General features: G+C 45.8%; 1 long non-coding RNA gene across 1 annotated transcript; it reads right to left on the bottom strand.

Moving 5' to 3' along the window:
• Positions 1 to 2,178: 2,178 nt before the first annotated feature.
• On the bottom strand, positions 2,179 to 5,577 carry LOC134477226 (uncharacterized). The gene is made up of 2 exons (XR_010049126.1): positions 5,085 to 5,577; positions 2,179 to 3,712 (listed from the first exon to the last, which is right to left on the bottom strand). It is a non-coding gene; the product is annotated as an uncharacterized LOC134477226 (long non-coding RNA).
• Positions 5,578 to 5,949: the final 372 nt, after the last annotated feature.

The raw sequence follows: 5,949 nt of genomic DNA, 5'->3' as shown, positions 1-5,949 counted from the left end.
GGCAGTCTCTGACCTCCAATCCAAGCAGTACTGGCCCAGGAGAGGTAAACACAGAAGAGATCAGGAGTTGCACACCTGCACTTTTTGAAGCAACAGCAACTAAAATAAAGAAACAACTCCATGAAGCTATAAAAGAACATAGAACAGAAATACTATTACAGGTAAAAGAAGATATGAGAAACATAATGAAAGAATTGCTAAGCACCTCTAAGAAGACACAGATTAACAATACAGGAGCATAGAAAAAGGAGGTAAAGCTTCAATGAAGGATATTTAAAAAATTTAGAACACATTAAACAGATTCAAAGATTAGCAGGAAATTAAAAACTCCATTAAAAGCTGGCAAAAGTGTTTGAAAGAAACTAAAGATAGACTATCAAACCATAAAGACAGGTTTGCAGCTTGTGATCGCAAAACAAAAAATCTCTTAAAAAAACAACACAAAGGGGGCTGAGGATTTAGCTCAGTGGCATAAGCACCTGCCTTGCAAGCAGGCAGTCGTGCGTTCGATCCCCAGTACTGATAAAAAGAAAAAAAGACAAAAAACAAAAAACAAAAAAACAAAAAAAAAAAAAGCAAAGAACTAAGAAGTAACAATACAAAGGCTAGAAGATGACAAGAGGATCTATAACTTAAGAATAAAAAATGTGAATGAAAAAGCAAGGGTAAATACAAATGAAATACAAACGCTATTTACAGAAATTATTAAAGAGAACTTCCTAAGCATAGGAAAAGGAAATGATATTCAGATATATGAGGCATACAGAACTCCAGCCAGCTATAACCAAAACAGATCTACACCCAGATATATAATAATCAAGATCCCAGACATTCAATATAAGAACAGAGTAATAAAAGCCATCAGAGAAAAGGAACAGATCACTTATAAAGGAAAACCCATCAGAATCACGGCTTCTCGACACAAACCATCAAATTAAGAAAAGCTTGAAGTGAAGTATTCCAAGTCCTGAAAGAAAATAACCTCCAACCCAAATTGATATACCCTGAAAAACTATCTCTCAAAATTAATGGAGAAATAAGATAGTTCCATGACAAAGAGGAACTGGGGGAGTTCATGACCACCAGTCCAATGCTACAAAAAATACTGAAGGACATTCTAGAGAGAGAGAGAGAGAGAGAGAGAGAGAGAGAGAGAGAGAAAAGACCATGGTTTCAGGAACAGTGGCATAGAGGGCTCACTGAATGGGGAGCTTGTCCATCAGCTGCAGATTGGCTAGAAAGCCATAATACTATTATACAATGGAAAACTACTCAGCTATAAAGAAAGAAAATCTTGAGACTCTTGTAGGTAAATGGATACAACTCAAGATCTTGCTCAGGGGTAAAAAGTTTCAGAATCACTTAGGTGAATAGCAGGCTGCTGCCCTAATCTAAAAACAAAAGGAGTCAGTGGGATGCAAAATGTACAATGCACCCTGTGAAAGTGAAAGGGGAGGAATTGTCTAAAAAGGGAAGGCAGTGGGCATTGTTAATTTTTTTTATCACTATTTGAAACCCATATTGTTTTCATCATTCTGTTTAGTTTGGTTTTATTCTGTTTCAGTTTATCTACTTGTATTAGATTAAATGGCATGGACAGCTATTCCAAAATAGTAGGATATACTACAGTGACCATTTTGGATTTCCTATGAACTTAATTTGAAGCCCTGTATGCTTTCACTGTCTTGGTTTGACTGATTTTATTCTATTCTGTTTTGTTTGATAGTATCAAGTCTGAGGATATAGGCAACTACTTTGAAGACAATCACTATGATGCCCATTCTGGTTTGACTATTATCTTCTCTTGAAGTCCTGTAATGTCTCCAATGTTTTATTTTTATTGGTTTTGTTTGATACTGTTTTGTTCAACTTTATTATACCTAATGATATGGGCAATTCTTTTGACGATAGCAAGAGGCATTACAGTAACCATTGTTGTACCTTGTATTTTGTTTTTATGCCATGTACTATGTCCATCCTTTTGTTTTGATTATTTTCTTTTGTCACATTCGGTTTTATTCTCTTCAAAATAAATTTTAAAAATACTCATTTCTTCTCTGCTGTCTAATACCTCAGCTTTAGGTGCACCATTCTGTAAGTGTTTGTAGCAGTAGAGAAGGATCTATAGCAAAATATGTTGTCACTAGTATTTTCTAATTTGAAAGCAGAACATGTTCATCCGTGTTCTCATCATTTATTGTGCATCCATTAAATGCTCTACAGACATGAAATGAATAAATACAAAATTTCCCTTTCCTGACAACGATGCATCTCTTCACATATTTACCTTGTAAGCATCCTTGCCATGAGCCCCGTCCACCTTTCCATTTTCAGGTAAATGTACTTCAGCCACTCTAGAGTTCTTTGAATAAGGTTTGCTGATAGAAGAGTAGCTACAAAAACAGGTGCAGCAGAGACTTGAGTATAGGCCCCGTGTTTGTTTATCTCCTGTGATGCAAATACTGCCATAAAGACTTTGATGACAACAGTTCATTTAATCTTCTTAAAAAAGCAAAACAGGTACATACATTTCCTTTTCATCAGTGTGAGCACGGCTAAGAAACTGGTCAAACTGGTGCGTCTGTGATAGGCCAGGGTTTCCTCTATTTCCAAAATCACGGAATCAGAGGGATAGTGTCCACTCACGTGGAAAATGTGACAGCTTTGCAAAGGGATGTCGATGTCCGCTCCCGGCCGGCAGGAAGGACACACGACAAAGCCTGGCAGTGGACAACCTTTTCTTTTATTTTTCTTCTCCGTACAGCCTGCCCTGGGATCGCTCCCAGCCGAAGCCTCCTCTGGTCCGCTCCCCGCGGCTCCTTCTGGGCTTCTACTTCCGGGCTTCTTCTTCCCCCCCAGGGGTGGCACCAGTATATATACGGATACAGTGTCCAATCATGTTAAAGTAAGCAAGGCAAGCTGATTGGCTAACATCATCAGTTGCCAGGCAGACTATATTGTTGAGCGGGTTGCTTACGCGGTAAGCAGGAAACTAACGTGCTCGATGGGAGGGGTAATCTACCTCAGGCTTTACTCTTTACTACAGGCCTCACGTCCGCCAAGTGAGGCGACCGGGCTCGGGGCTGCGGCTCCCAACATCTCCCCCTTTTTTATTTTTTATGAATGTGCGCATCGTAGCTCTTTCTGGACTGGGTGCAGAGGCTTATGCCCTATGCGTAGGCCCACCGTAGGTCCTTGGCTTAGACCCTGGTCGGCCGTCCCATGGTATGCCAAGGCCCTGAGGCCCTCGTCCTTTTTCTAGGGCCAGGCACAAACTGGACGGAACCTGGATGCACACAAGCTTGCACTCATTTCCTCTCCGTAAAGAAATCCCCTCGGAGAGAAATTTAGACCTGGGCAGCATCTAACAGTCCAGCGGCTTACGTGCAGGATGGGGTAGGGCCTGGCTTAGGTTGAGTCGCACCGGGGGAGTACGCTCTTACCCGTCATTGACTCTCCTACCCAGCTATGTCATAATTTTTTAGAGGAGGAGTGTGGGAAGCTCACCACCCCTAGACTCGGTCGTAGGCTAGGCGAGCGAGCCATGCATATGTCTGAGGATCTTCTTGTCCATTTCGGGCTACCGCTATTTCTATTCATCTTGTTGGTTGGTCTGTGATGGATCTCCGGTAGGGCAGGTCTGATCTTCAGTCGAGGGCTTTGTCGCCTGTGTCAGTCTCTCCGGTACCCACAGTGGTTCTCGTCCCGATTCCTGTGGGAAAACACAAACCGCGCCTCGGTTCCAGCTGACCACTGGATCCGGGCCCATCCATTGTCCTGTCAGGACATCTTTCCACTTCACCCACCCTTTATGGTTGGGGGAAGGGTTGCAGTGCTCCACGGCTGGGGAGCAATTATCATTATTTAAATTTAAAAAATTGTGTGTGAATAGTGCCATGGATAATCGTGCCTTTGGGGCCAGGCCTTGGCCTACTCCCCCTTTTTGTTTTTTATTTTTTTATTTTTTATTTTTATCTTTTTCGTTTTTGTTTTTTTTTTTTTTTTTTTTTATTGGTACCAGGGATCGAACTGGCGATTGCCTGCTTACAAGGCAGGCGCTTATGCCGCTAAGCTAAATCCCCAGCTCCCATTTCCTCGACCGGCGTTTTTCTCAGCCTGCTCGGCAGAGAACTCTGTGTAACTACCCGAGGGCAGACACGCCTTTGCCAGCTGAATCCAGTCCGCGGGGGTGAGGGGCCCAGAAGACAGGTTCTCCAGCATGGCAATGGTGTAAGGCGCAGTCGGCCCAAAGGTTGTAACTGTATTTTTAAGTTCTCTAATTTGCTTTATCTCAAAAGGCTCCCATGCATTACGTCCCTGGCCCATAGCTACTTGTACAGGAAATATCCCGTAGGGGCCACTATCTATCCCAGGTGGTGGATGTACCTCATGAGACAAACGTCCCCCCTGCCAAAGCCGCCTGTAAAAATACCGACCCGCCGGCGGCGGAGCATAAGACGGCGGCCATGATTGGGCGGAAAGTGGGGGCCCGTGCATCACTTCCTGTTCTGGCGAAGGGGAAGGGAGCTCCCGGGCGGCCGCCTCGCGGCGAGGGATCGCTTCCGGGAACACCCCCCAAGGTGGGGCGGAAGGCTTCGCCTCCCTCTCGCGCCGGGGAGCGCTCAGGAGCTCCCTACTCCTCCGCAGACCAAGTTGAGCGGAGCGCAATTCACGGCGCAACGCTGGGAAAGAACCCTGCGACTCCTTATCGAGCGACTTAGGCTCCTGACAGCTGGTCTCTTTGGCCTCCTTGCCATTCAACTTTCCCTCGTCCTCGGAGTCAGACGACTCCGAGGCTAGAGCCCCGTCCTTCTCCTTAGCATCTTTGTTCCCCTTGACGGGCCCCTCTCGGGAGCTCCCCGACTGGGCCTGCTCAAATACCCTGCGTACTTTTGTAAGCTCTTGAGAGCTTTCTCCACAACCACCCTCGCTCTTAGTGTTGCTACCTAGCATGTTTCCCATCTTTTAATATGTTACTCACCGCGTGAGGCCCAAGGAATCCGCCACTTACGCGTGAGCCTGAGGGGAGTCTAAAAGCCCTGTAGGTGCGCGCCACCCAGAGCCCAGGCTTATCCCCAACTCACCTGTCTCGCAGCTCTGTACTGGAGCGTTGTCCGCTGTCACGTCTCGGGGGTGATCAGTCCCCGTATGGGCCACCAAATGTCGATGTCCGCTCCCGGCCGGCAGGAAGGACACACGACAAAGCCTGGCAGTGGACAACCTTTTCTTTTATTTTTCTTCTCCGTACAGCCTGCCCTGGGATCGCTCCCAGCCGAAGCCTCCTCTGGTCCGCTCCCCGCGGCTCCTTCTGGGCTTCTACTTCCGGGCTTCTTCTTCCCCCCCAGGGGTGGCACCAGTATATATACGGATACAGTGTCCAATCATGTTAAAGTAAGCAAGGCAAGCTGATTGGCTAACATCATCAGTTGCCAGGCAGACTATATTGTTGAGCGGGTTGCTTACGCGGTAAGCAGGAAACTAACGTGCTCGATGGGAGGGGTAATCTACCTCAGGCTTTACTCTTTACTACAGGCCTCACGTCCGCCAAGTGAGGCGACCGGGCTCGGGGCTGTGGCTCCCAACAAAGGGAGAATAAAAGGAAAAGAAAACTGGAGTCCTGGTTATTGCTTTTAAAAGGGCAAGGCAGTTTTCTAAACCAAGTGGAGTTAACCGAAGCCTGCAGCAAATGCCTTAAATTGGCGCATCGCCCCCTCTGCTGGCGAGAATGAGAATCTCCGAAATGTAAAATCATATGTGTTACCGTGAAATTTGAATCAACTATGCAAAATGCACTCTTTCCTGTTTAGAAATGATGGTTCCTTACAAACAAGAGTTCAGAGTATGGAACGTCCCAGGGGAGGAATGGTGGATGCTCTGGGGTGGTTTTGTTACGCGTCACCAAAATGTTCTGCTGTGCAAACTGGGCTGGACGAACAGAAAGATGAGTCT

This window comes from Cavia porcellus, unplaced genomic scaffold (assembly GCF_034190915.1).
Source record: "Cavia porcellus strain 051 isolate PalLab524CR breed Dunkin Hartley unplaced genomic scaffold, mCavPor4.1 scaffold_8, whole genome shotgun sequence".
Lineage (NCBI taxonomy): Eukaryota > Metazoa > Chordata > Mammalia > Rodentia > Caviidae > Cavia > Cavia porcellus.
The sequence above is the reverse complement of the archived record's forward strand: the minus strand, read 5'-3'. Positions and strand labels throughout refer to the sequence as shown.